General features: G+C 38.1%; 1 pseudogene; it reads left to right on the forward strand.

The window, feature by feature from the left end:
- The first annotated feature begins 10014 nt into the window (after nucleotides 1–10014).
- On the forward strand, nucleotides 10015–10511 carry LOC102279562 (tRNA-splicing endonuclease subunit Sen15 pseudogene; annotated as a pseudogene).
- The last annotated feature ends 839 nt before the right edge of the window (nucleotides 10512–11350 follow it).

Raw genomic sequence — 11350 nt, forward strand, 5'->3', positions numbered from 1 at the left:
CTGAAACACCTCACTGTAGTAACGGAGTTTAAGATTTTAGGAAATATTATTCAGTTTTAATGCAGATGAAAGACGAACGATTTCTTGGCATGATGCATCATAGTTTCTATATTTTGGTATAGCAATGCACCACCAAAATTAAATACATGTAATTGTTGTCTAGTGATAGGACTACTATTCCTAGGCAATTAGAAAGGCCTGTCAATGTTCAAATGCTCCAAGGTACTCGAAAACAAGCCAGTGAAATGCCAAATGAGTCCTTCACATGATAAGGGTCTGAGAAAACAAGAACATAGCTACTAAAAAATATTATCTGAGTTTGGAAGCAAGCACTATGAATTTCAAGATGTGGAACCTTGGGCAAAGTACATAAACCATTTGTCTTAGATTTCTCATCTTTAATATTGGAGATAAATAGGGATTTTTGTGAACATCAAATACCTTAAGCCACACAAAGCACAAAGCACTTAAAATAATATCCAGCATACAGTACTCAATATATTTAACTTCCTATGGTCTATTTATTTACTTAGAACATCGACAATTATAAGAGGTATCTCTTTCTGCATTTGCTATGGAACTATAAAAAGTAAAGACAATTGGGATCGTAATCAAATTTTTTGTTTCAACATATGTTTCCTCACTACAGTTTTATTTTTTTTCTGCTTTCAATGAAAGAGAAGGTTAAGAGATCTATCATTTTTTAGGCAGTGTGCCTCTATTACTTAATCTGATCCTGAAATCATCCTAATAAATGAGGTTTAAATAAATAACTTATTCAGATTCACACCACTTATCAGTGGTTGAGATCAGAGTAAAACCCAGTTTCCTCTGATTCAGAAAACCATATTCTACACCAATGTTTTTCTTTCCATGTGTTGGAAGATGAGAGCAATTTGGGGATGCTAGAGTTAAGATAAAATTTTAGTATGATGCTAAGAATAAACACATCTTTAATAGTTTAATAAATTCACAATGTACTATTATAATACACTTTTTCAACCAACAGATTACAAAAATACAAATACAATTTGGTCATTTAATGGGGTCATATAGTTCTACTACAGATCTCTCTCATATGGGGGAGGCAACAGAACCAGAGGAAAAATGTCTTGGTATAAACTGTATGGAGGATTTAGAATGGGCCTAGAAGAAAAGTGAAGTCCCATAAAGTGAGTGTCTATCTTCCAAATTTTTACTGAATGAATGAATGAATAAATGAATGAAGCTGTGCATGATATTGATATATACATAGTAACAGAAAGGGACTGTTAGTTTACAGTTTGGGAAGATAACCAAAGAACATTTAAGAGTGCTTCATTAGGAAGAGAATGAAAATTCCCCTTCTCCCCTGCACAGAAGAATATCTACAATGGCTTTTTCCATCAATGTAAATTCCAGAAATGTGTGAATTGGTATTTTTTTATGAAAAGGTATATGGTCAATTAAATTTGGCAAATAATATATAACCACTCTTGAGGTGCCCTGGTAAAACAATCTTCCTGCAATGCAGGAGACCCGGCTTCAGCCCCTGAGTTGGGAAGCTCCTCTGGAGAAGTGAATGGCAACCCACTCCAGTATTCTTGCCTGAAGAATTCCATGGACAGAGGAACTGGTGGCTTGCAGTCCATGGGGTCGAAAAGAGTCAGACACATAACCACCTCTTAGAGATCCATCAGCCACAGAGGCAAATTACAGGCTCTGAAAAATCTTATGGTATGATAACCCAGAAAATCCCTAATCTGTGTAATCACAGAAGTGCTACATCCCATAACAGCCATTAGCCTCTGACAGAACTATTAATAGTTATCCAAGGCACGTAATTTGGGAAACAATCTTCTACAGGATTCTTATCCATAAGAATGTTATTTAGCCAGTTCCCTTTTGATACTTTATGTGATTAAGTTGTTAAGTGTTCTATTCAAAATATAAGTGTTGGGGGTGGGGTAGATAAGGTCTTTCACAAAAGAAAACCACAATTTCTGAAATGAGTCTTTCATCCCCAGAGGCCACAAAAACAAGACCCTTGCCCTCTGCAATGTCAGCTCATGGCCATCCAGGCAGCAACGCTTCATCTCCCTAACTGCCCTTTCCCTGACTGTTCACGTGTGTGGTAGAAAGTGGTCCCTCAGGGAAAAATGGCTCTGGGGATTGTTAGCAGGTTATACAGCTGAGTTAACTACAAGGCTGCTGGCAGGCAAGCATTGCTTTTGTGTGCCAGAGAGAAAACAGAGCAAAGCAACTGCTCCTGGGAAACTCTCTGGTTCAGTTCAGTTTCTAGCAGGCATGCAGCACGCTTCCCACCGTGGGACCTCTCTCCACACTGACTGGGCTCTGAAACCCCTACAGCTGATGCCACTGAACAGGAGGGACAGGGAGCCTTTGAGGCTCTGCCAGGACATACTGGGATAGGGAGAACCAGGGTCTCTCTCTCTTGAGGGTGGTCAGTCTGATACCTTCCAAATCTCTTTGAAGAAGATATGCTGTCAAGGCATATGGGCCGATTCTGAACTTCCCCTGGAACATACAAAGCTGAAGCAAAGAAAGTCACAGGCTGATATTCTCTGCTGTTACCCACAGACTGTCACACTTTTGCTCACTGGACACTACATTCTGGGGATTACACCAGGATTTTTATTGTCATGACTGTATAGATGCTAAGTTGTGTCCAACTCTTTCGCGACCCCATGGACCATAGTCTGCCAGGCTCCTCAGTCTATGGGATTGCCCAAGACAAGAATACTGGGTTGCCATTTTCTCCTTCAGGGGATCTGCCCAACCCAGGGATCAAACCCGTGTCTCCTGCATTGGCAGGTAGATTCTTTACCACTGAATCACTGAGAAGCACCAGGTTCTTTAGTAGATGAAAAATGAGCAACATAATACTCTCCTTTGTCCCTCAATGAGCTAAATGCTAATTTGATGAGATAAGATGGATGCATTTTAAAAAAGATAAATAGCCATGCAAAGCAGTAGATCAATTGATCAAAGCTAATTTATCAGGTGAATTGAATGGATTAAAATTGCTAGAGGATGACAGTTTAAGCCAAGAGAAATGACTTTGGGGAGAACTGCTAAGTTGCTTCAGTCGTGTCCGACTCTGTGTGACCCCATAGATGGCAGCCCATCAGGCTCCACCATCCCTGGGATTCTCCAGGCAAGAACACTGGAGTGGGTTGCCATTTCCTTCTCCAATGCATGAAAGTGAAAAGTGAAAGTGAAGTCGCTCAGTCGTGTCTGACTCTTAGCGACCCCATGGACTGCAGCCTACCAGGCTCCTCCGTCCATGGGATTTTCCAGGCAAGAGTACTGGAGTTGGGTGCCATTGCCTTCTCCGAGGAAGAACTAGGAGAAAGTAAAACAGTAGCTCACTGCAGGAGACAGAAGAACTTGGCTGAAGAACAGTTTAAAAGAGAAATTTAGAATGGTGAGGAATCCTGGGTACCAGGCTAAAGAATAAAATTTAGGCACTAATGTTTGTTGAAGAGGAAAGTGAGCTGGTTTCCCATCTCTTTGATGCTACATCCTCTTCCCCTAAAAGCATAATCCCATGCTCATTCTCACCAAGTCGTTTGCTGTCATCCACATGCACCTTGTTCTTGCCTGCTTTTCTCTGTCAATGCTATTCTTACTCTTTGGAACGTCTTTTCCATCTTTGTAGCCTGCAGACCTCTTCCTATTATTTATGTAGTTCAACTATTCCGGCTGACCTGTCACTGAGTACAAACGTTAACATCAGTGTAACATTCAAGATCAATTCCCAAATGACCAGAGTCCTTAGTCTCACCTACCTGAGCAATAGATATTGGCTCCCTTACAACATCTTTTAAGTTATTTCTGAGGGGTTCACGTGAGAAATATTTATATTCAATTGCTATGATCCTGAATTCTTGTCTACAGGACAACTGCTTCTGGAGAAATCATCTCTTCCACTGCTGCACTGAACCATTATTTGTAATCCTTCAGTAGTGACCATGCTAAGCTCTCAAGGGCCAGAGCCCTGTAGTGGGAATAATGGGGTTGGTGAAGGGGTGATGTGTGCCAATGGGTTTTACTGTTCATTCTGTATTGAACAGCTGCCATCACTGGCTGCATAAACCCTTTCTTAACCACAATCACTCCAAAAATGTACTGAAATGGCCTTTGTTTTACCTGTTTTGTGCCATGTTCAACCCTGTACCAAGGGTAGTAGAGACAGAATACTGTTGGAATAGGCCTTTATCATAGTCTACCCATGGATCTAAGAATAAATGAGTCTCCCATGAAGCATTTGGCCTAACAGTGGAAGGAAGTTGCTTTCTAATAATAAAAAGAAAATTGGGAATATTTTACAGAAAATTAGCAGATGGATGTCATAGAAGCAGAAATAATAGCTGTTCACCACTGCTTCAAAGCTATACCATTTGCACCCAGGATCTCTCAGTCTTTTATCTTACAAGCTCTCCTTCTTCAATAAACCCTGAATCCCTTTTCCAAAGAAATTAATCAAAAGCAACCCAACAATCTAAGAGAGAAAAGGGAAAATACATGTTATGTCATACTATTCATCATCCTTTTCTCTCTTTTCTCAACCCATCAAGAATAAAGCCTTTCAAACACCATCCTCAGTCCCCTTCCCTATTTCAGAACATTTACTTCCACTTCTGACAATAAACAAAAATGCCAGGGAGAACTACCATGGAACTATAAGCTCACCAGGTTCAGTGACCAAAAGTTAACCTGGTTTGGCCTCAACTAAAATACTCAGCTTTATTTAATTCCACCTCAATCATTTTATCTTCTGGGAGTCTTCTAAGGGACACAGGGCCATAGTCAAGGCCCTGCTTGTCCATTTCTTAAAATCCCTGTTTATTACTTTATTCTTTATTACTCTAAATTCCTTGCTTTGCTCTAAGAATGAGAGTCTCAATATCAGGGATCATATCTTTTTTCATTGAACCATACTTAATTCAGTACCTTTCATCACCAAGCTTCCTAAACCTAGAATAATGCAAAACAGAGAAAAAGCCCCCATAAATAATTGTTAAAATAATAATTTAATAAATAATGAAACAATGAATAATGAAAGATTTAATTTAGAAACTTTAGCTTACTGGCAGGATACAGGTGGTTCAAAGCGGAGAGAGCTAATAGGAAAAAGTTAATTTTAAGTCAACTCTATCTTTTTACATCCCAGAGCCATTACAAAAAATTTCAAGAAGTTCACTGTATAACGCAATTACAAGGTAATCCACACAGCAAGTTGCTTAACAAGTTCTCTGGTCTCTGTGAACTTTAAATCTGTTAAAAACAAAACTGGTAAGAAGCGTAGGTAAACAAACATCAAAGTCAATGACATAAATTTGGATTGTTCACAGTTCAGGGTAAATATATAACACAGGCTAACACGTAGCAAAGGAGTTAAGGGGTGGCACTGGAGGGAAGAAAGAGTAAACCAGAAATTTTACTTCTAAACAAGGGAAATTTCAACAACACTCAAATGCCTAATTCACCTCAAACTGTTGTTTCATTTAAGGAAAGTGAAATGATACAAAGACTTTCCATTGAATAAAACCTGGGCCAAAGTGATGGACAAATTATTCTTTAAACATTTGCCACTGACATTGAATAAAGCAATCAAAAGAGAGCAAAGGATTTCTAAATCTACTCCATTCTCCCTTGAGAGCATAATTCAAGTAAGAACTATTGCTGTGTCTGTCTCCCTGGTTCATTTGAAAATTGAAATGTCTCTTCAATTCAAACAGAGCAAAATGGAAGAGAGGGATGGTCTGCAAGCTTACAAAACTAGCTGATCAGTCTGAATGGGAGAAATTGTCTAAAATGGAACTATTAGGAGTTCCACAGACATAAAGAGTATGAAGTAGTCTACACTGGTATCGCTAGGCTGATAAGGAGTTGCAAGGGGACCTGGTATTGAGGGGAACTTAATGCCTTTCATGCCATCCTTTCCCCCACAGGAGATCATTCTATGCACATACATATTCATCTGATCAATATACATCTATTGATGATTTATTTATCATGCAAGACATTCCTAGTTCTGGAAATTCAAAGATAAATAAAACATAGACTGTGAGAAAACCATAATTCAAACAGACACATGCACCCCAATGTGCACTGCAGCACTATTTACAACAGCCAGGATATGGAAGCAACCTAGATGCCCACCAATAGTTGAATGGGTAAAGATGTGGTATATATATACAATGGAATATTACTCAGCCATAAAAAGAAACAAACTGGGTCATTTGCAGAGATGTGGATGGACCTAGAGTCTGTCATACAGTGTGAAGTCGGGAAGAGAAAGAAGCATCATATACTAAGGCATATGTGTAAAATCTAGAAAAATGGTACAGATGAACCTATTTTCAGGGCAAGAAAAGAGACATAGAAGTAGAGAAAGTAGAGGACATGTAGGGAGGAGGGTGGTAGGATGAATTGGGAGACTAGGATTGAGGTATACGCGTTGCCATTCATAAAATAGATAGCTGGTACGCAACTGCTGTATAGAGCAGGAAACTCAGCGTGGTGCTCCATGATGACCTAGGGGCATGGGGTGGGAGGAGGTGGGATAGAGGTCCAAGGGAGAGAGGATCTATGGATACATATAGATGATGCACTTTGTTGTACAGCAGAAACCAACACAACATCACAAAGCAACTACACTGTTGCTGTTGTTTAGTCACTAGGTCATGTCCAACTCTTTGTGACCCCATAGACTGCAATCCATCAGAGTCCTCTGTTTATGGGCTCTCCCAGGCAAGAATACTGGAGTGGGTTGCTATTTCCTTCTCCAAAGGATCTCCCTGACCCAGGGATCAAATCTTTGTCTCCTGCATTACATGCAAATTCTTTGTTTCTCAGTTGAAAAAAGAATAAAAAGTGAAAGTGAAAGTCACTCAGTTGTGTCCGACTCATTGTGACCCCATGGACTATAGAGTCCATGGAATTCTCTAGGCCAGAACACTGGAGGGGGTAGCCTTTCCCTTCTCCAGAAAGAATAAAAACTTAGCCCCTATTTCTGGTTCTGCTAATGGCAGTGTATCTTATGTTAAAATAACCATACTGCAGATAAAAATTATAAACTCTAGACAAAATATAAAATATAACACTTTGGAATAACTGAAGAGGGAAGAAAAGGGGTCAGAAATTCCAGGATATTTAACGCTTGAAAGAAGTGAAAAGCCCTGGAAGAGATCTGTTTCTACAGGGTTTTTCCCTCTGTAAGAACCCCCAGTGCACGCAGTGAAGAACAGCTTTATTCTTTTTTTTTTTTTGGATTTTACCTCCGCTGGAGCAGCTAATTACTTTTTTTTTTTAATTTTATTTTTAAACTTTACAATATTGTATTAGTTTTGCCAAATATTGAAATGAATCTGCCACAGGTATACCTGTGTTCCCCATCCTGAACCCTCCTCCCTCCCCTCCCCATACCCTCCCTCTGGGTCGTCCCAGTGCACCAGCCCCAAGCATCCAGTATCGTGCATCGAACCTGGACTGGCAACTCGTTTCATACATGATATTCTACATGTTTCAATGCCATTCTCCCAAATCTCCCCACCCTCTCCCTCTCCCACAGAGTCCATAAGACTGATCTATACATCAGTGTCTCTTTTGCTGTCTCGTACACAGGGTTATTGTTACCATCTTTCTAAATTCCATATATATGCATTAGTATACTGTATTGGTGTTTTTCTTTCCGGCTTACTTCACTCTGTATAATAGGTTCCAGTTTCATCCATCTCATAAGAACTGATTCAAATGTATTCTTTTTAATGGCTGAGTAATACTCCATTGTGTATATGTACCACAGCTTTCTTATCCATTCATCTGCTGATGGGCATCTAGGTTGCTTCCATGTCCTGGGGAATATATCTACCTAAAGAAACTAAAGACTTATATATAGAAAACTATAAAACACTGGTGAAAGAAATCAAAGAGGACACTAATAGATGAAGAACAGCTTTATTATAAGCAAAAATATGGTCTCAATTTGTTTTGGATTTCAGAGAATGAACTTTGTGCTGCCAAAGTGGCTGAACATTGATAAGAAAAAAGCTGGAAAGAAAGGACATGCAGTTGATGGGAGCCCCATATCCAACTTTAATCTTCCCTAAATTCTTGACTGACACGTGAACTGTTCACCTATGGGAGGTATTCTAAATGTTCCAGTGGGAAATAACTATTAATAGTTGAATGTCCAAAACAGAGATGTTAGCTGCTACCAATCACTGTGGAAAGAAAGTATTTGAACCTTGTCAAATCATATCATTTTGGTAAACACTTCTTGAATTTTCTTCCTGGCAAATAATAAAACTAAACTTAATTCAAGGTGATTATCAAGTAAATTAAACACTTGAAAGAAAAAAAGAACACTACCTTTCATAAAAAGATGATATGATCTAGAGTCTTCTCAATGTTATGAACATTTATAAAATAATAAAGAAATTACCACACATATAAAGAAGCAGAAAATGATACTCACTGAGGCAAAAATGTCAATAAAAATGGACCCCAACATGATCCAAGTTTTACACTTAGTAGAAAAGATTTTCAAAATAACTATTAGAATTATGCTTAGGGTTTTAAAAGGATCATAGACAGGGAACCAATTTCAGCAAAGAAATGAAAATTATAAAAAGAATGAAATAGAAAACCTACAATAGAAAAGAATACTATTTAAAATGCTTAAAAAGATAAATTTATTAGCATCTTGGATATTAAGAGGACAGAACAGTGAATGTCAAGATAAATGAAGATTAAGTAATGAGTAACAAAGATAATTTTTTAAATGAACAATGAATCAGTGACCTTAAAGAAAATATTAAATCGTCTAATATATGTGTGTTGGATTCATCAAGAGACAAATAAAAATGGTAGAGAAAAAGTACTGAAGAAATAATGGCAAAAAATTACAATTTCAATGAAAATCATTGACTTCAAAATTCAAGAAGCTCAGCAAACTTCAAGCAGAATTAATACAAAGAAAGGTATAACAACATGATCTTAGACTATCACAATCGAACTGCTGAAAACCAAATACAAAGAATTCTTGAAAGTTTCCAGAGAAAGAAGATTCATTATATACAGAAAAAAATTTTGAATGTAAGTTGACTTCTCATTAGAAAGAGTGGAATTAGAAGACAAAGAAATGATATTTTAAATCTAAAATAAACTCAACAGTTTATGTGCAGAAGAAAAATAAGTCAAAAATGAGAGTAAAATAACAATTTTTAGATAAAATAAACTTGACAGACTCTATCACCAGCAGACCTGCAGTGTAAGAAACCCTAAAGAAAATTCTTTCTGATGAAGGAAAAAGATTCAAAATGAAACATATATACAGACAAAAAGAAAAAAAGAAAAGAATCAGAAATGATAAATAGGCACTAATAAATACTTTTTACATAATAACACAATACTTTTTCATCTCAGTTTCTTTAGAGACCAAATGACTGTTGAAATTTTAAAAATTATACCATTATATTATGAGGTCAGTAATGTGCATAAATATAAATATTTATATGACACGATAGTGCACAAGATAGTGGAAATAAGGAATTAACTATTATAAGGTTCTATTGTTGGAGAAGGAAATGGCAACCCACTCCAGTACTCTTGCCTGGAGAATCCCATGGATGGAGGAGCCTGGTGGGCTACAGTCCACGGGGTCGCAAAGAGTCGGACATGACTGAGCGACTTCACTCACTTCACTATTGTTTTCTAATACCCAGTATGTTGTTAAATCTAAATGGACTGTGATATGTTACAGATCCATACTGGAATCACAAGAAAAACCACTAAAAATATACAAATAGAGGTAAAAAGCTAATATAGGAATTAAAATAACCAGTTTAAAAGGAAAGAAAGAGAAACAGATAAACTAAGAACAGGTGGAACAAAAAGAAAAATGTTTAAAGGTTATAAAAACGTCAGTCTTATCAATAATTATATTAAATATAGGGGCGTGGAGAGAGCAGCGTGGTGCACCACGGGCATGCCACGTGGCTGGGCATGGAGGAACGCAGAGAGTCCCAGCCGACTGCAGGCGCGACCGGGCGGCGATTGCGGTGGCGGCAGCGCCCACCCACGGGCCCCCCGAGGACACCTGGATGGGCACGCACCCTAAGTATTTAGAAATGATGGAGTTAATTATAAGAGATGCCACCCAAGCTTATACAGCGTTCTTGGCTTGCCTGGACCTCATAGCGAGTAAAAGCTGGCATGAAGTAAACTGTGTGGGATTACTAGATCTCCAGCTCATCCGCCTTCTCAGCACTGAGACAGAAGCAGAAGGGTTTACAGTCTGTGGTACCTACGCCCATCAGTGCTTCCCTCAGCCATAACAGGATAAGGGGGATCTTGAAGGCATCCTGAAAATTGCAAGGTGATCCCGATTGCCTATGTCTTTTACTTTGGCCATAGTGGAGTCTGACTCCACAACAGTCTACTACAAACTCACTGATGGATTTATGCTGCCAGATCCTAAGAATATTTCCCTTAGAAGATGACACCTATACTTCTTGATGCTTACTTTATTCACACAGAACTGGATTGTGAACCATCAGCTTGGTTCATCTTTGATTTGAGATAGTAAGAGATGACTTAGCTGGTCCAATTCCAGAAGTTTTCTCTTTTGAAGAATAAAACTCTCCCATATAGAAGAATGTATTTTGTTAAAAAAAAAAAAAATAGTAAGATAGTTGCTCTAGAAATTTCTTATCTGGAGACAATTTAATTACAGTCGTATGCAAGTTTATGCCTATGCTGTATTCAGAAGGATAGAGCATTCTTGAGATCACCATCCCTTTTCCTTACTCAACTTTCTCAGTGCCTCTTGGTCAGGACAGCTAGTCTGAAGAAATGGAAAATTTACTGTAGTCTGCTTTTTCATCCTCAATAGAAAGTGTTCTTTTGATTGGTTTTCACAGTGCAATTAATTTTACTTCCTTCTTTGGTTAACTTTAAATCAGAATTAAAAACACGCTCATCCAGAGTATAAAACTGCATATGTAGATTAATAGGGACCAAAGAAGTGCTACCTACCAGAGTACTGGGCCTTTTTTCCCCCATTCTTACTACTACCACCCTACTGTATCATAGCTAGAATATTACAGGAGACGTATTAATAGTAGGGGACACTGTGAACCTTAAAAACATTTCTTAAGTAGACCCAGTTTTTCTACTTTTGTTAATACCTCTTAATTGTTGTCTAGAAAGGTGTTTTAAAAGTTGAAGGCAAGAGTCAGCAAAATTTTCTGGAAAGTGCCAAAAAGGAACTACTTTAGGTTTTTCAGGCCATATAGATTTTCTCACAACTTCTCAACTATGCTGTTTGTGGGACAAAAAT

This window comes from Bos mutus, chromosome 22, assembly GCF_027580195.1.
Source record: "Bos mutus isolate GX-2022 chromosome 22, NWIPB_WYAK_1.1, whole genome shotgun sequence".
In the NCBI taxonomy this organism is placed as follows: Eukaryota; Metazoa; Chordata; class Mammalia; order Artiodactyla; family Bovidae; genus Bos; species Bos mutus.